The 19,825-nt window shown below is 35.2% G+C and overlaps 1 protein-coding gene and 1 long non-coding RNA gene across 4 annotated transcripts in view; one reads left to right on the top strand and one right to left on the bottom strand.

The window, feature by feature from the left end:
• Positions 1-19,825, bottom strand: part of LOC147840375 (uncharacterized) — a 69,435-nt gene that overhangs the window by 40,075 nt on the left and 9,535 nt on the right. The window contains exons 2-6 of one of the 2 annotated variants that reach the window (XR_015511951.1): positions 3,053-3,125; positions 2,443-2,933; positions 1,077-1,141; positions 959-993; positions 451-848 (exon numbers count right to left, since the gene is read on the bottom strand). The gene's annotated coding sequence lies outside the window, so the exon portion shown is untranslated. Of the gene's footprint in view, positions 1-450; positions 849-958; positions 994-1,076; positions 1,142-2,442; positions 2,934-3,052; positions 3,126-19,825 lie in introns of those variants that run through there. The other variant, XM_087287864.1, reaches the window with a different exon arrangement.
• Positions 17,617-19,825, top strand: part of LOC147840376 (uncharacterized) — a 3,128-nt gene continuing 919 nt past the window's right edge. Inside the window, exons 1-3 of one of the 2 annotated variants that reach the window (XR_015512368.2) lie at positions 17,617-17,688; positions 18,922-19,027; positions 19,150-19,220. This is a non-coding gene — a long non-coding RNA (uncharacterized LOC147840376). Of the gene's footprint in view, positions 19,028-19,149; positions 19,221-19,825 lie in introns of both variants that reach the window. The other variant, XR_015512367.2, reaches the window with a different exon arrangement.

The following is a 19,825-nucleotide window of genomic DNA, read 5'->3' as shown; positions in this document are numbered from 1 at the left end:
CACTCACACACACTGGCGGTGCAACAAGCTCTGCACATTTCAGTTGTTAATAAGAGACAGTGTACGAAGTGGAAAATGTGAACCGTGTCTGACTGCATGGTGTCCAGCCCTGACGTCTGCACTCAGACACCATTAACCCTCTTTGGCTGCCGCACATTTTGGGAAAAAAGTAAGGCTACATCTACATCCAGAGATGTTTTTGGAGAGCCACTATACTGAGGAGTATAGCTCCAACCGCAATTACACACACCTGAAGCTAATCAAGGTCTTCAGACTCACTTCTAGGCATGTATGTCGGAGACATTGGCCCTCCAGAAGCAGGATTGGACACCCCTGTGGTCTACATTAATCCAGACACGTTTAAACAGCGGTTTTCATTCCAAAACGCTCTCAGTTGACATTAGTATTTTAAAAAAATGCACATTCTCAATAAAAAGTTGGAAATTGTTTACAATTTTTGTGGAAAATATAATTTTTCTCTGAAATAATACTCATGTAATTTATTTTTCATTATATTCATTTGGCAAACTTGTTTTATTGATAAAATAGAATGGCACAGTGGTTAGGACTGTCGTCTCACAGTGAGAAGTTTGCTGGTTTGAGTCCCAGATGGGTTAGTTGAAATTTCTGTGAGAAGTTTGCATGTTCCACCTATGTTGGTGTGGGTTTTCTCTGGTTTCCCAGACATGCACTGTGGGTGAACTGAATAAACAAAACTGACCGTAGTGTGTGAGTGTGTTTTCCAGCACTGGGTTGCAGCTGTAAGGGCATCTGCTGCATAAAACATATGCTGAAAAAGTTGGCGATTCATTTCGCTGTGGTGACCCTTGATGAATAAAGGGACTAAGCTGAAGGAAAGTGAATGAATGATAAAATATTCCACCAATTAAAGTAATCGTTCATATGCAGGCAATACTTAAAAGGTTAGTTCATCCAAATTCTATGATATATTACTCACCCTCATGTTGTTCCAATCCCAAGACCTTCGTTCATCTTCAAATACAAATTATGATATTTTAGACTGTCTGGAGACATTCAAAGTACAGAAAAGGAACCAAAAATAGTCAAAACATTACCTGTGACTTTGGTGATTCAACTGTAATCATACAAAGCTCCAAGAACACTTTTGTGGAATAGAAATCTGTAAAATAAATAAATAAATAAAACATTGTTAGTCTTTGCTGACAGGGTGGACATTAACTACAGGCAATATGATATCTTGTTATTACAGTCAATAACACAAGCATTGAATTGCTATCCAAAAGACTAGCTTTTAGTCCCTTTTGGTACAACACATCCTCTATAAATACTTCTACAAAGACAATTTGATCTCGTGAATATATTTGGGAATATTTATTTATGTGTAACATACTGACATGATAAAAGCCTCTGATCATATACAATGCTGGTGTAAAATGTGAATTATTTGTATACAAGCAATTTTACAAGCACAAATAAATCCTGAAATTATGGCACTAACATTGATTACTGTGCATTCAAAAAGTATTCGAAATAAAAATAAAAAAACCTGAAAAATCACATGCACATAAGTATCACAGCCTTTGCTCAATACTTTGTTGATGCACCTTTGGCAGCAATTACAGCCTCAAGTCTTTTTGAATATGATGCCACAAGCTTGGCACACCAGTCTTTTTTGCCCATTCCTCTTTGCAGTACCTCTCAAGCTCTACGGTGTAGAGCCATTTTCAGATCTCTCCAGATATCTTCAATAGGTTTTAGGTCTGGGTTCTGGCTGGGCCACTCAAGGACAATCACTGAGTTGTTGTGCTGCCACTGCATTGACATTTTGGCGTTGTGTTATGGGTCATTGCCCTGCTGGAAGATGAATTGTCGCCCCAGTCTGAGTTCAAGAGCACAAGAAGCAGGTTTTCATTCAGGATGTCTCTGTACATTGCTGAATTTATCCTTCCTTCTATTCTGACTAGTCCTCCAGTTTGGCAAAGGCTGTGAATACTTAGTCAATGTGATTTTTCAGTTTGTAAATTATTTTTATTCTTTAATAAATTTGCAACAATTTCAAAAAATCCTTTTTTACATTGTCATTATGGGGTATTGTGGGAAGAATCTTAAGGAAATATTTTTACAAACATGACATTTAAATGTAACATAAAATACTGGGGTACAATAAAAACTAATTTTAATATTATTAAAATTATATATATATATATATATATATATATATATATATATATATATATATATATATATATATATATATATATATATATATATATATACACATATATTTATATATACATACTGTTGCTGTGTACATGCCATGTAAATTAGTATGTTCTGAGAAACACAAGCACCAATCCTTTTCTGCCTTTGATTCTCAGCTAAAAGCAAAAGGTTTTCATTGGATCTGCATGAAAACAAGGCTTGGATGTATCAGCTTCCCGCTCTCACATCCTTAATCACCTGCGATCCTTCATCTGTGTTTCACCACGGATGTTTCTTCAGATCCAATTGGCTGATACAAAGGCGAGAGTCAAACGTCTTCAGCTTTCCTCTTGCGCTCTCATCTCTTCTCCCCCTCGCTCTCCTCTGGGTTCGTGTCACGGTGATGGATTTAACCCAAATAAACTCATTTATCTTTCAATTAGTGCCAGGCCCATAATATGGTGTGGATTATGAAGTAATCCAGACGCTGAGCTCTGCGAGGAGGAGTGGGACCGCACCTATTTAAACACTGTCGTGGAAATCACACACAACGCAGCCAAATGTACGTCACCACCGCTGCTTTCACGGACCGTTTCCTCGGGCTGATTTGAATTTTGACTATTATCATTATTCTGATTTATTTGTTTGGCTCTGGTTGAGTAATGCGGTCAGGAGGTGGCAGGGTGCGGGTTTCGATTCCAAATGTAGCAGGTACTTGGCTGCTGTGTCTGATTATCAATCCCAGTCATCTGTAAAAAAAAGACCAATGTCATGTGTGGTCTTGCTGGGTTATGGCTTCCCATTATAAAGGTCAGAATTTCTAAGCAAAAGCTCTCGACCAAAACACCTTTCTATGTATTAGACCTACACGAAACTGAGAGAATGATCCGTTAGCGTTCCCATTCATCTTCATGGCAGCAGTTCAGCATGTACGAGAGCTCCTGAAAGTATACGATTATTGTGTGATATTGCTTTTATAGAACAGTCCCATGAACAGGAAGTCAATACTAAAAAGCTTCATTTTAAAAACACTATTGCCTGGATTTATACAAAAACAAGTGTAATTATACAGATTCACATTCATCTGTGTCAGGTAAAACTATACACATAAATGATTTGTGCATTCATAAAGCTGCTTTTAGGACGACTCACATGACATTTTACACTGAAAGTGCTGCAAAATGCAATCATTTTTTAGAAGTTACTAACATTCCTTGTGTTTTTGGGGTGTGTGTGTGTGTGGATGTTTCCCAGAGATGGGTTGCGGCTGGAAGGGCATCCGCTGCGTAAAGACTTGCTGGATAAGTTGGCGGTTCATTCCGCTGTGGCAACACCGAATTAATAAAGTGACTATGCCGATAAGAAAATGAATGTACAAACTTATATAAATGTGCATAGAAGACTACAGCACATCAATTTTGTTTTTTTTTACCTTGCCTCTAATGGCAAAAGACAAATATATAGTGTTGAAGTTTATTAGCCCTCTTGAATTATTAGCCCCCCCTTATATTTTTCCCTAATTTCTGTTTAACAGAAAACACATTTCTAAACTTAAGAGTTTTAACAAATAATTTCTAATAACTGATTTCTTTTATCTTTGCCATGATGAGAGTACAGTATGTACAATTTTACTAGTTATTTGTCAAGCTACTAATATTTAGCTTAAATTGACATTTAAAGGCTTAACTAGGTTCATTAGGTTACCTAGGAAAGTTAGGGTAATTAGACAAGTCATAACAGTGTTTTTCTGTAGACAATTAATAAAAAATATTGCTAAAGGGGGCTAATAATATTGACCTTAAAAAATAATCTAGCCAAAAAAAAAAAGGGAATTTCTCTAGAAGAAAACATATTATAGGAAATACTGGGAAAACTTCTGTGCTCTGTTAAACATCCTTGGGAAATATTTGAAAAGGAAAAAATATTTCACAGGAGGGGTAATAATTTTGACCTTAACTGTTTATTTACACCTAGATTACTATTGTCAGAATAGAAGATTCACTTCATGGACATTTTCAGCTTATTTACGTATTTGAATTGCAGTGTATGACCAGGGGTGTAAAGTAACACATTACAAATCCTCAAATGACTGTAATTGAGTAGTTTTTCTCAGGAATTGTAATTTACTAAGTAGTTTTAAAAAATATGTACTTTTACTTTCCCTTGAGTACATCTTTAGTGCAGTACCGGTACTTTTGCTCCACTACTTTGCTTCAACAGGAAGTCACTACTTTGTTTTTCTTGTCCATCAGGGATTAGAAAAATCAGTCCTGTGATTCCTGTCCAATCAAATCGCACAAAAGAGGTAAACTGCATCATATGTTTACTGTATGATGACCAAAATGGCCTTAAACACGCAGAAGGCACAAGACGTCAACATGTACCCTAACGTCATAGGGACATTGCGTTTTGTTTGAAAATGAAAATCAGGTTAACATCAGAACCCAACATTAAGTTGACGTCAATGTTCAACGTCAAACCTAAAATCAACCAAATATCAACGCCTATTAATGTTACAGCTTGACGTTGTGTGGATGTTACCACTATGACGTCTATCAGACAATAGATTTTGGCTGCCATATCTGATGAATAAATGTCAGTATCAATATGACATCAATATGACGTTGGTTAAGATGTTGGCTCAATTGGATTTTGATCACTTTTCAACACAACCTAAAACCAACCAAATATCAACGTTATTTGACACCATTATCGGACATCAAAATAATGTTGTCCTTAGCCGCTGGCAAGACATTGAATATTGGTCACCTGACGTCACAACCTAAATCTACACGATGTTACGTTTACACACATCCACAAATTAGATGTAAATGCATCAGCTTTTTACAGTGTGATACTCACTACTCTTGAGTACTTAGAAAGGGCTACTTTTTACTCATACTTTGAGTAATATTCACAACAGATACTTTTACTCTAATTGCGCTACATTTTTAGGCTAGTAATGGTACCTTTAGTTAAGCATGATTTTTTTTTTTTAGTCTTTCATCTTTCCAATACTGTGTATGACCTTGACCTCTGCTATAATTTGTGAATAATAACTGTGCTAAATTTCTAGTTACTTATTGCAGAACTACAATACATCAATACAGTCCTAAAAATGGTCTGTAGTTCCAATCCAAGCCACAGCTGAATTAACAGCAGCACAGCAGTGCCATTCCTGCAGGTTTAAAGTTATTTTTGACTCATGATTCATTGGCTCACTGTCGTCTTTTGTCAATGACATCATTTGGAGCCTAAGTTTGTACAGAAGCTGTTACACTCTAACTCTTCCAGACCCAATCACAACCACACAATCATAACACAACACCCCATTTTTCCTCGCTTTTTAGTTTACTGTACAGATTGCACTATGTCTTTCTTTCCTTTTTCATTCTTTTATAACCCGTTTTAATACAATTTAATCTGTTTTTATCTGTTTAACAATTTGTTAACACTTCATAATAACTACACACTATGAATCCTTTACTACGCATTAGCATCTAGTGAATTCATTTTTGTTAAGCATTAACTCAATTGCTGTATTCTTGACTTATAAGCACCTATATAATGTGATTAATAATTGTATTTTTTATACTTTGTTAATGATTTATTTCTCATTACTAAATAAAGTATTGCATTATTTACAAACCATTTGTTTTCAGGAGCAGTTGGCGGTTATTAGTATTTTTCAGAATGAGTTAGTAAATGATTAATAAACTATTGAAATCAACGCTTATATATCATATTATTCAGGCATATATTAATGGTTACTATATATGTTAATGAATGTTTTAGTAACTCAACTTCATGCAGTTTTGTGACCTAATCTAAAGTGAGGACTTATCCGGCTTTTTAAATACCTTATAAATGACAATTGAAGGCTTAGTATCAATAAAGAATAATATTTGCAATCTTATCTAATAAGTTAAATTACTGTAAATTTTAAACATTGCCAAAACAGGTGTCAAAATACAACATAAAACTGGATAAAACAACATCAATATAATAATTTAACAACATAATAAGGAGCAATGTTTAAACTGTACATTAATTTTATTTAAGATAAGGTTGCAAAGATAAATTTTTCACTTGAAGTACGGTTTCATTTGTGTATCTTCAAACGAATAGGATTGAATAAATTAGTTTATGTAATTTTTCCTGTTTAGAATTTAACTGAGCCTTTAATTGTCATTTATAAGGGATTTATAAAGCATAAATAGTCCTCACTTTAGATTAGGTCACAAAACTGGATGAAGTTGAGTTAATAAAGCATTTCTTAACATACAAATTAACTATTAGTATATGCCTGAATAATAATAATTATAATTGTTAATTTCAATACTTTATTAATCCTTTAATAACTCATTCTGAATGATTTTAAAAAACAACTAACTATGCTTAAATAATTGGTTTGTAAATAATGCAATACTTAATTTAGTAATAAAAAATAAATCATTAACAAAGTATGAAAGTACAATTATTAAGTACATTATAAATGTGATTCTAAGTCAAGAATACAACACGTGTAGCTGCAGTAATAAACTGCTTACTAAAGTTTATTAATGTAGAGTTAATGATCAACAGATAATGAATTTACTATTTGCTAATGCTTAATAAATGCTTCATAGTGTGTAGTTATTATAAAGTGTTACCAATAATTTAAATTTTCTTGTTTTTTTAATTCCTGTTTATGTAAAGCACTTTGAATTAGCATTGTGTATATGCTATATAAATACACTTACCTTGCCTTACATAAAAACTGTATGTTTTAGCTATACTGCAGCCAGCCACCAGGATGTGACTGAAATGGTTTGGCTTCACTTTTCAGGACACTTTTCAACACTCTTGCAATGCTACGCTAACAATCAAATTTAAAGATTTTATAGGAAAGACGTTTTTTACAGAATAGTTATAGGAACTTATAGAAGTTACAGTTGCTAGGTTGCATTAGCACGGTCATTAGGAACCCTGAAGTGATGGATGCTGGCTACAGTGGCATCTAAGCACATCATTCAACAATGTAAATAACTGGAGGATGCCTTGATAACAGAGATGGAATGTAGATGTTTGTGTTGTGCAACTAAAAAAAGCAAGATGAAGGGCTGAGAGATAAAATCAAAAGCTGTAGTGCTGCATACTGTTTCGAGGCTAAGAAAAGAACACAAGGCATTAGCTGTCTGTCTCTGTGTATCTTTTAACACTTTAAATACCGTGCTGCTGTGTTGTATAGCTTGTAATCAGACAAAATAATGTTGATAATTCCTATTATGCAGGGTCATACCCTATTCTGAAAACTTAACCCCAAAGAATTTCTAGAATTAAAATTGTGTTCAGGGAATGCTGTGTGAAAAGCAAACACTTTTCCTAACATTTCTTAGAACCTCAACAATCCTGAAACATACTAAAATACTAAAACACAACTAAAACATTCCTCCACTTCAAACGTCACCCTTTAACATTTATGTAATGAAGGGGGAAAAAAATCATAATCTAATTATTTAACAAATGAATGTAAAACAATTATACCACTTATCAGCCTATAATTTAGGCAGTCACTTAAATCTAATGTCCACAGTGCTAAAGGAGCATGTGAACTTGTTGTGGGGAAAATTCGGTTCGACACCTCGCAAAAGCCTCTAATGAATTTGAATGAGGACTCTATTTGTTTTCCATGTTTTATTTATTTTCTTGCTTTTCCCAGTAAATTAAATCGACCTCACCAATGCCTATATTAATCCTGAGTAATACATCGGCCTGCCATTCTGATTATGTTCTTGTTGCGGAGCTGTTCGTTATTGATTTCCCCCTCCCCCTTTTTTTTCATCTCTTTCCTTTTAACCTACCCTCCCCTTCTTCCCTTGTTTAAGACTTTATAGAAGTAGTTCACCCAAAAATAAATTCTTTTGTCATGTTCTCGCCCTTCTGTTGTTCCAACCTCATATTATGTCTTTTTTTCCTTCCATGGAACACAAAAGAGATTTTATTCTAGGAATATCCTGTTTAAAAATCCATAAAAATGTTATAAAAACTAGTCCAAATGTACTCACTGTGAATCAATCTTTTTTTTAAGCTGAATTGTTAAAATTATTCCGAATTGTTTAAATGAGCTTATGCATTTGGTTCGCAGATGTTTCTCACAGACTTAATTAAGTTGTTTGCAAAGGTTACATATGTTGATTGTACGGCACAGCTATACTGGTTTGATAATAATTTGAGCAAAATCAGGTTATTCTTTTCACCAATAATCAAAGAATGAAAATAACTTTTGGTTAAACTTAAAGTACCAATTAACACTATTTAACCAGCTTATAATTAAGATATTGGTTGCTTATTTGTACCTATACATTTTGTACATTTGCTACATGCCTAATCCTAACCTAAACCCAAATAATATCTCACTAACTATTAATAAGCTGCAAATAAGTGCTTTATTAAGCTAAAAGTCTTAGTTAATGCTTTGTTAATAGCAGGAACTATGTCTTTAAATAAACAGTAATCAAATGCTTTAAGTACACATGGGCTTATTGTTCTATTTTAAAGGCTCCTTGTCTCGTACAATAGGTTTACAAGGTCAAAAAACACTTTTTTCATAGTATACATTTAAAATCAACTCAAAGAGTCTAACATGATCTGGTTGAAGATTTTTCTTTTAAGCTACTCCTTTTAAGAGCCTAATCTCCTTTGATTGGTTAGAAGGCCTTGTCTTTTTTTGGTCTATCAATTACAGCACATGTTGAAAGCAATTTTAGTTTTTTAGTTAAATTTTTTTATTTCAAGGTGAATCTGAAATGGGTAAACATTCAAATTATTGATCACGCGACACCTAATTAATGGATATCTACTCATGTCAATAATTTATCAGAATCAATAGTAATAATAAAAAAACACTATTGCAAGTTTGTAGCTCTCATTATACAAGACTGTTATATTATTTTAAAGAAAATTTAATTTGATGTGTTTTAGACACATGTGGCATGTCCAGTTGTCCTTGCTCTGATCTGAGAGGAAAAACAAACCATTTGTTACTTCCATTTTTTATGCAGTCTACATAGTAAGTCGTCATACATTGTGATAACGCTTGGTTTGTTGGTCCATTGGGTCAGATAGCTTTTCACACCCCAACTGAACTGCACTACAGCTTGTTTGATAGTGGGCCAAAACATCTTTACTCAGGTGATCCCAGACCAATTGTTTTGGCACAGATCCATGCATAATTGCAATGTTAACAAATGGCCGAATCAACTGAACTGAGAGAAGAAGAAAAAAACACACGTCAGAATCCTACAATAACTATTGAACAGTTGAATTTTCTCCAAAAATGAGAGTAAACCCTGTTGCCATAAAATAATTAAGAAAACGAACAACTTATCATTTTTAGAGCAATAGGTTTAGTCACTTTTTTAAGTAAAGTAACTTAGGGCTCTATTTTAACAATCTAGGCGCAAAGTCTAAAGCGCATGGTGAAAAGCATTAAGGGCATGTCCGAATGAACTTTTGCTATTTTAAGGACGGATAAATATGTTTTGCGCTGCGGTGCATGGTCTAACAGGGTTGTGCTTATTCTCCTAATGATTTCTGGGTGTGTTTCTAACATAATGTGCTTTAAACCAATCAGTCTCATCTCACATTCCCTTTAGTTAAACAGACCATCTGGAGCGTGAGGATAAAGAATGAGCCTCCTGCATTCAGCCTCTACTTTCTCTTTACATTTACTCTTTACAATACTTATTTACTTACATGGATAAGGAAATGATGTTGTGCGCACTCCACTGAAGATATCCATTAGTCTACATATTTAATTTGTTAAGTGCAAAGATTTGTTTGAACTATTTCTAAATTCAGTTCTAATTTCCAGCAAACAAATAAATTAACAATATTAGCGAACTGTGTTATATCCATACATGTCCTATTTTTATGCCCCATATGATAATGCAGATATCTCCAAAACCTGATAGGTGGACAAATCTAAACTTGTTTTTATTAAAACAAATATAAATATGCGGTCCCACATATTTATTCCCAGGAATTAATAGTTTATTACAATGTACTTATCGTGTAAATACATGTATTTATTGTGTACTTATGCTTGATTAAATACCTGTATGTAATTACATCTGTAATTAACTTCTGTAATTACATTTTTAAATACACTGTTGACCATCCCTTACACCTTAACCCACCCTTAAACCTACCCATACCACCTTACCTGTCCATAACCCAACCCCTATCCCAAGAGCACCACAAGTGTTCTCAAATACATTATAAACACAGTAAGTACATTATATTTATTTATTTTTTTGATGCAGCTACATAGTTAAACACACTTAATATAAAGTGGGACCAAATATGCATATAATAAATAATACTGATAATAATAATAACATTAAACAAATGCAAATTGTTATGAATGAACTGAGGCATGGAGAAGGCATGAAGGAAGTGTTTTTTTTATGTTTATGTAGAATATATATATTTTTTTACATTTTATCTTTTATTTTTTTATATGTAAATATATTTTTGTATTGCTCTACATCTTGTGAGTATTAAGCAATGTGTCAGTTCTATTTATGCTTTTACTGTGCTGGGTGTATGATAGGTCCTTTAAAAAAACAGTGATGCATGAATAACATGGTACATTTTGGATATCTATCACTCTCAGTGGTTTAACTTAACACATTGACAATGAAAAGAGAGATTTTTAAAAATTCTGCCTTCTCAGAACAACACGAGGGTGAGTAAATGATGACAGAATTTACCATTTTGGGTAAACTATCGCTTTAAGGCGTCTCTTGTCATTTGGTGCTCTTAGCTGGAATCCTATTAGAGCGTTGTGGTGGGTGGCGAGCACAGGTCTTTAAGAGAGACTGACAAGAGCCGCAATCCAGGGTGACTGTGACCTTTTAGACTGTGCCCTCCTTTCCTGCCGCTCTCACAGCCTCCCATTTAATGGTCTCTACTTTCCTCTGACCTGTGGCTTTACTTTGACGTTTTTCATATTGGTTCATTACACCAAGTCTGCAGGAGTGTTATTTTCCCCTTGCCCCTGCATAGCTCAAATACCTGACTCTCATCCGAGTGGGTTGGAGATCCTCGTGGCAAAGATAGCACTTGTTTGGCAGGGTGAATTCAAAATATACCAGTCTCCCAGCTGTTTTTTTTCTCTCTCTCTCCTACTGATAGCAAGATTACAGTATCTCTAAGACAAGGCCAGGTTAAAAAAAGAGCCTACACCCTCTGTCAACATGATGGGAGTGAATGTGATATTTATTCAAATGCTGGCAGTGCTTTTAAGTGGATCGAATTGATTTGAAAAGTCTGTGTCAAAGTCAAGGGGGAAGGAATTTAGGAAATAATCGACTGCAGCAGGGATGCCAGATCATTTTGTTCCAAGACATTTTTTGAAATATCTATTAGTCACTGAAGTTTCCAGGTGAAACTCTTTTTGTTTATAGCTGGGCTGTAGATGTAAAAACATAGGTTCATTGTGAAAACGTACCCCTGTATATATTTCTGGAGAGCGCAAATGGTGTAGCCAGAGCTACATACAGCTGCATTTTGTCTTTAAAACTAATGCTACAGGTTGTATGACATCGCCGACAGCTTCTGCTTCTTTTCGCGCTACCAGCTGACATCGCTAACCTCGATGTGGATGGTTTTTCCGCTGGTGTTTTTCGAAGTGGCTCGCCTGGCTCAGCGGACTTGAGAGGCAAAGAGGAGTTGACCACAACGATGGGATTCGAGTCTGGTAAAGAATGATTGCAGAAAGCATGTAAAACAAAAAGTAAATAACAGGGTGAGAACATGGTAAGATCTAAAATGTGATAAAAATCAGGTGGCTGCAAAGGCTTTTCAGCTTCTCTGGATTGCTTTTGAAAAGACGGTTGGGTTTAGGGAAGTGGGTGGGCGGGTCGATTGGTGCTTTTGAAAGCACTATCGGTTAGGTTTAGGGAAGGAGGGTAGGTGGGGATATCGGTCGGTCAGTCAGTCAGTTGACAGCAGCCTCTGGTGGATTTATGTGAGAAAAGCAGGCATGAATGGCAATTGAGAAATTTCAGATCTGGAAAAAGTGTGCACAGTAGCCTTTGGTGGATTTGCAAAAATAAATACTGCAATAAAACATACCTCCTAGCACGTATTTTGCGATCTCCAGAAATGTATAAAGGGGTACATATCAATAGTGAGCCTGTGTTGAATTGTAAGGCTAGTGTTTTATTGTTAAGAATAGTATTATTCATTCATTCATTCATTTTCTTGTCGGCTTAGTCCCTTTATAAATCCGGGGTTGCCACAGCGGAATGAACCGCCAACTTATCCAACATGTTTTTACGCAGCGGATGCCCTTCAAGCTGCAACCCAACCGCATATCTTTTGACTTGGGGGGAAACCGGAGCACCCAGAGGAAACCAAAGCGAACGCAGGGAGAACATGCAAACTCCGCACAGAAACTTGTCTAAAGGTTGGAAACATTATCTTTTCTATTTAAAAGATAACACTACAGTAAAATCTCTAATACTGAGAAATTGTATTATAATTTAAAATAAAAAAAAAATTAAATTTTGTTTAAAATCCCATGTATTCCTGTGATATTATTACTCTAGTCTTCAGTGTCACATGATCCTTATAAATTATTCTAACAAACATATTTCATGTTCAATAAACATTTTTAAATATAATCAATGTTGTGGCATTTAATATTTACAAAAACACACATTTAACAAAAAACTGTATGTGTGTGTGTGTGTGTTTTGAATACAAACTAATCCTGTTAAGATAACCTCTTAAGGTTTATTTATTTATTTTTCTTCTTTTTTTTAACCTTTCTACTTTAAAAAGAGTCCTTGAAAAATGTTTCAACAAAATAATATGGAACAAAAATTATTTTAAATGACAATAATAACCATTATGAGCACTAATAATAATTGAATGGCAAACAGTGCATATTAAAAATAATGAATACTCATTTTATTAAATCTATAATAATACTATAAAAATATATATTTTATATATATATATATATATATATATATATATATATATATATATATATATATATATATATCTATATATCTATATATATATATATATATATATATATATATATATATATATATATATATATATATATATATACTATTTTTTTCTTTTATTTCAAAGCTTCCATGTACTGCAATAATGCCATTATTTCTGATAATGGCAACCATGTTTTAGTCATGTCAGTAGTTCAGATCATTCAACTTTAAATAAGCAAATAAATGAGACTTTCTGGAAAGCCTGGAATGTTTTGGGCATCTGTTCTGATATATATAAAAAGACTATAATGTGTAATGTGTGTTCAATCACATTTGACGTAAAAAGCAAGTTGGAATCACTGACCGCTTATGATTCACTGCTGCTGTGCTTTGGCCGTTGCTTTCACCACGTGACTGTAATTTGTCCTAATATGACAAGACAGAGAAAATATGTGAGCAAAGAGAGTCTCTAAAAGTGGTATAGAAACTTTTGAATGACATCGTCTGTTCCAATTGCCCAACGTACAGAAAAAGGACAAAAAAAATGATATGGATGTGCTTAGTATTTGTAGCAGTTTAGTCTGGCCTTGAAGAATTCGATGAATGGCTTTTTAGATAGATCAAAGCTGAGGAGCGAAAAAAAAAAAAACAGTGGAAGGACATAAACTGTGAAGGACGACACAATGTGAAGAGAATAAAGACTTTGCCAGTAAAATTCATCCTCAAGGATGGCATCGAGACGCTGGCATAGATAGATGTGGTGTTATAAAGGCCGTCTTTGTGCTGTGAGGCACTTTGTTAAATGTCCTGCACAGCATGGAACAATAACAAGAAATATTGCAGTTTAATAATATTCAAGCTCCTCATTTATTTTATCTGCGTGTTTTCCTTTTAAGGTGTTAGTTTGTGCATTTATAAAAACTGGAGATTGGATGGCATGTGGCTCAGTGGTTAGCACTGTCCCCTCACAGCAAGAAGAGCTCTGGTTTGAGTCCCACCTGGACCAGTTTGCATGTTCTCTCCATGTTCGCATGGGTTTCCTCTGAGTGCTCTAGTTTCCCCTACAGTCCAAAGACATGCGTTATAGGTGTCACGATCAGGTAGGGAGGAGACGAGGACTCAATCGCAGTAACTCAAAAAGGGTTTGTCAATAATAAAAATCAAACAAAAAGGCAACAAAAACAACCCCAAGAGGAATAACATTAACAAAACAAATAAACTAACAAATTTGACTGGGCGGGCTGGCAGAGATGAGGGCTGGAAGACACAACAGGAAAGGACATGGCGATAAACGATGATGAACTGGGACAGAACAGCAGACAAGAAGAGACTATAAATAGAAACAATTAACAAACAAACAGGTGAACTGAATAAACTAAAAATGGGTTAACAAGGAGGAGGGTGGGACCTGACAATAGACAGGAGAGCACATGACACAAAGAAACACCGCAAGCCATGTGCTCACAAAATGCTTAGGTCACACTAGAGTTAGAGAATGCGAAATACTGTTGTACGGCACCGCAAAAAGGGGCGGGATTACACAAGATGATTAGACATTAAAAAAGCAAACAATTGGTCTATGTTTTAAATTTCTGTCCAGAGAGGTCATGTTTTGATCCTTGATTGGTCTCATGCAGTCAAGTGATGCATTTTCACATTTCACCAAGCTTGAACTTTGCAATGCAGCAAACTGCGAAACTTGTCACATGAGCTTACATTTTCTGCCTGATGCATTTGCTTGCACATGAATGGAAGTCTATGAGAAGAAAAGTCCAGTATGTCCGCAGCTTAAAACGAGACTTCACCATGCAGCCAATGAGGGACTCATTAACGGCTTGTTTACATGAAACATGAAACACTAAAAGCACACTGCGCATGTAAACATGAACCACTTGCTAAACACAACACCAACAGAAGACTGAATGCAAGACACGAGCACATGATGAATGAAAACATTCCCTGCACACTTACAAATGCAACATGCGTGTTCCAATCCCAGCGGCAACCGGAACGGACTAGACTAGAGAATGAAAACACTATACCGAGAACAAAACAACAAATACACCAGGATGAGAGCGCGCATCCCAATCACACCTGGACCTTGCGTGCCCGCATCAACTGGGAGCATGCAAGGCCCAAGCAAGGTCAAGACAGTGTTCATACAAATAATGACAGAAAATGAGTGCCTGACCCGAGAAAACTGGAGCCGAGCACAACATGCAAGATATGACAGGAGTAGTTTCTGGACTCTGCCACCAAAATAAGAATTAACAAGACCGTAGAGGAAGAATCTTGACAATAAGTGGACCAAATAAACTAAATTGTCTATAGTGTATGACTGTGTTTATGTATGAGTGTGTATGGGTGTTACCCAAAACTGGGTTGCAGCAGAAAGGGCATGCATATGCATATATAAAATATATGCTGAAATAGTTAGTGTTTCATTCTGCTGTGGCGACCCCTGATAATCGAGGACTAAGCCGAAGGAAAATGAACGAATGAAGAACTGGAGATTTACAAAGTTCACAACCTGACCAGAATGCTGGGTGTTTAGTCAATCACAATGCACCATTTAAATGGCCAATAGGGGTACTCTGGTCTTTTCAGAAGGAAAATATTTTTTTAACATTTTGGTTAACTATAATAACGATGCTATTGAATACATTAAGGTGCGAGTGCTTCATGGGAAATTAGTACTGGAGTTTGGTCATGCTGCATGGCTCTTCAGGAAGTGAGTAAGGCATCGCGCATTCACTCTTTTATGAGCAGCCAAAAAGGCCCCAGGCAGCAGGGAGATTTTCGGGAAGATAAAATCCAGTAAGACACAGAAAACAACATGATTCATCTGGAGGAATTTAGAGTAACCACAGCACTGACCTAACCACAGAGACGGAGAAAGTGAGGGATTGACAGAGCAACAAGTGAAGAAGATGAAAGGATAAATAACTTTCTCAACAATTCCACTATTGTCAATCCATTCAAGTTAAGTCACTTTCAATTCCATAGCAAATCATTCAGTGCACACTGAGTCAAATCCACTTAACAGATCACTCAGTTCATAAGACACATCCACTTCAAGTTCTTTTATTGAGTAAGTTTACATAGACACTAGTATTCAGATTTTATTATGATTAAGACCATACTCTGATTCAAGGCTATAACAGTTTTGGATTTTTAAAATTAGTTTTAGCTTTTATTTCGTTTGACTTTGTTTTCAAATTTAGTTCATTTTAATTCGTTTTTAAAGGAAGATTAACTTTTAATTAGTTTCTATATTTTGAAATTGCTTAGCTTTAGTTTAGTTTTTATTAGTTTTATTATTATTATTATTATCATTCTTTTTTTGTAAATTAGGATATTTGTTAGGTGCCAGATTCAAAATCATCAGAATAAATAGTCTATAATAAAACTTGACCAAAGACAGGGTACTTTTTTTGACGCAAGAACACAACCATTTACCACTACTATCTTCCCATCCTTAAATTCAAGTACAACTGTCCACAAGATAGTAGCCCCAAGAAAAATATATGTGCAAGGCTGCTTCTGAGGTCAGATACACAGTAGTGATGGGAAGTTCGGATCTTTTCCACGAACCGGATCTTTCGTGACAAGTTTGCACTCAACATACCAAAAATATGTAGTCAGCAATCATAATTTCAGTCTGTTAAAACACCAACATGATCTGAAAGGCATATTTATATATATGTGTGTGTGTGTGTGTGTGTGTGTGTGTGTGTGTGTGCGCATGTGTATATAATTCTGAAGTATTACTTCTGTCCGAAAATTTTACTCAAACCTAATCTAAACTTAACCCTACCAATGATTCCTAAATCAGAGATAACCCAGATAGCAGGCAGTAATCGGCCCGAGCTCGGCTGCCCTCCGGCGCCTCCGGCTCCGACTCGGCATCGGCGAGTGTTATCCGGGCCGAGTGCGGGCCGCAGCTCGCTCGCGCACATGCGGTTGTGATGCGGCTGTAAAGCACTGGCCCGATTCCGGTCAACCATATCCGGCCCGAGTCTGTCTGTAGAGTCCTGGCCGCTTCTGGCAAGGACTCGGCTGATGGCAACTGATTAAGTTCTTATTTTATCTAGTAATCTGTTAGCTCCACGTTTAATGATAATTTGAGAAAATATTCATGGTAAGATAGCAAAAAAAAAAAAAAAAAAAAAAGAATATTTAGTGTGGATGGTCGCAATATTTAGACGCAAACAAAACAATATTATTTATAAATAGATTATACATGTCATCTAGAGAAAAACTATGTAAAATTTGCTTATTTTTGAGATAGCACGCTCCTGTGCTGACTGTTTTTTTTTAAAGCAGAAGTTGGTTTCATAATAAACACATGCGTTACTAAATTCCTGATCCAAACTCCAATCCAGACGGTGGCGGTAATGCTCCAAAAAGCTGGTTGTCAACCACCATGGCACGAAGATCACAAGAAGAAAAAGTTTGGTTTTTCAAAGATGTCACGTGGATTCCGGTCAGAAAGGTAAGCTTTTTACTGCTTGTGTTCTGTATAATTAGCGAATTTAGAGCTTAAAACATTTCCACGGTGTTTGGTTGTAACAGCGTTTAGTACTTTAAAACAGTTTGATACGAAATGTAACTTGCTTTAAGAAAAACGACTAGAGCTAATGTATGCTAACGCTAACAGTTACAAACACGTCTGAAAGTTGCTTTTCCTTTTACACAATGTTAGATTGTAACGTGTTTAGTAACTGAAAACTATTTTAATTATTTTAAAGAAACATGAAACGAATTTGTGTGTATGCTAACTTTGCGTTAAAGAAAGTTTCTGTAGACGAATCCATTAATTAACATGGCAAAACGTGTTTTTTCCTGATTTAACATTATAAAGTACCGTGGATGTTGAAAAAAATCATTGTACAGGCGTATACTTATCCAAAAGTATTAATTCTGTGATTATGTGTAAATAAAAACGAATCGTTTTGGATTAATAAAATATTGTTTATCTTGTTTATGCAGTTAGTCACGAAAAATGATCGAAACTCGACTGTTTACTATTCTCTTTAAATTATCCAAGAGAAATATATTACTATGCACTTTAATTCATATGTTTTAGCCTATGTGAATCAATTATATCTTTTGTTCAAGCTGTAATGTTCAGTTAATGTAAAACTGAACGTCTTAAAGCAGATTTTGATGTTTTTTTTATGTTATTGACAGTGATAAATTCTGATTTAAATGAATGGGTAACAATATTTGTTGGTTAAGTCTCATTGTTCTTGTTTAACAAAGGTTAGTGAGATCATTTTGCAGCACATCACGACCATAGAAGTCAATGGCACACTCTTTTGAACGTGAATAGGCATGTTATAGTTGTGTGCTAAAAGTACATTATAAGCTGTAAACTGCTGATACATTTTCAACATAGATTGAGCTTTTCAGACATTACATTACTAATTGCTTCACAAACAGCTGAAATGGTTTATTGTTATTGGCTATCATCAAACATTTTTCACAATGGTAGGTTAATCTTCATGGGTACAGAATAATGCATGTGCTTGACCATCTTACAAATCTATGTCTCAGATTTATAAGGCTGTCACTCTGCATGAATCTCCGAATAAATCTTGTGCAACCTTCTGTGTACTGATTATTTACACTATAGGTATTATATGCATTAATTAACTTTGATAGTATTTCAGGATTTGAACTTTTCTTTACGGGAGGTTAACAACAATGTGATGTTTTATTATAGATGCATATGAGGAAGCTCGACTCAAACATCCACACGCAACTGTGATTTCTGACTGGTAGACAGATGAGGATGATGATCGCCTGTCATGCATCTAAAGACAGAACAGGTTTGTTTGCAATTATTTTAAACACATACTGTCAACATTGTCATTGATCTATTACAACCTGTGAGTTTTGCCCTGGCACTATACTAAAGTGATGTTTTGTTTTGTAAATGTATCTGATTAAGGGACAGTATAGACACATCTATACCGTGATGAAGAAAAATTACTTGGAACAAAGAGGCTGGATAAAAGGCAGGTATGAAGATTTCAGAAATCAATGCAGCACCACAAGTACCATCACCATCAATGACTATGGCAGAAATCTTAAGACCACCATCAAGATGCACAGATACTGTACATTCCAGTACACCAGGCATGTCCAAACTACGGCCCGGCTTGTTATAAATATCAATAGAATCTGGCCCGCTATACAAAAATGAACGTAATTCAATAAATAACCACCGGGTTTCGCTATTACATGCATTCAATTAAGCAGCAGTTCTTGTTATGATCTATCTATCTATCTATCTATCTGTCTGTCTGTCTGTCTGTCTGTCTGTCTGTCTGTCTGTCTGTCTGTCTGTCTGTCTGTCTGTCTGTCTGTCTGTCTGTCTGTCTGTCTGTCTATCTTCACACAGTTGAAGTCTGAATTATTAGCCCCTCATTTATTTATTTCTTCTTTTTTAAATATTTCCCAAATGATGTTTAACAGAGCAAGAACATTTTTACAGTATGTCTGATAATATTTTTTCTTTTGGAGAAAGACTTTTGTTTTATTTCGGCTAGAATAAAAAGCGGTTTAAATTTTTTTATGAACCATTTTAAGGTCAGAATTATTAGCCCCTTAAGTCTTCAGAACAA

This window comes from Danio rerio, chromosome 16 (genome assembly GCF_052040795.2).
Source record: "Danio rerio strain M-AB ecotype USA chromosome 16, GRCz13ab, whole genome shotgun sequence".
Classification (NCBI taxonomy): Eukaryota; Metazoa; Chordata; class Actinopteri; order Cypriniformes; family Danionidae; genus Danio; species Danio rerio.
This window is presented reverse-complemented; position numbering and strand designations above follow the sequence as displayed.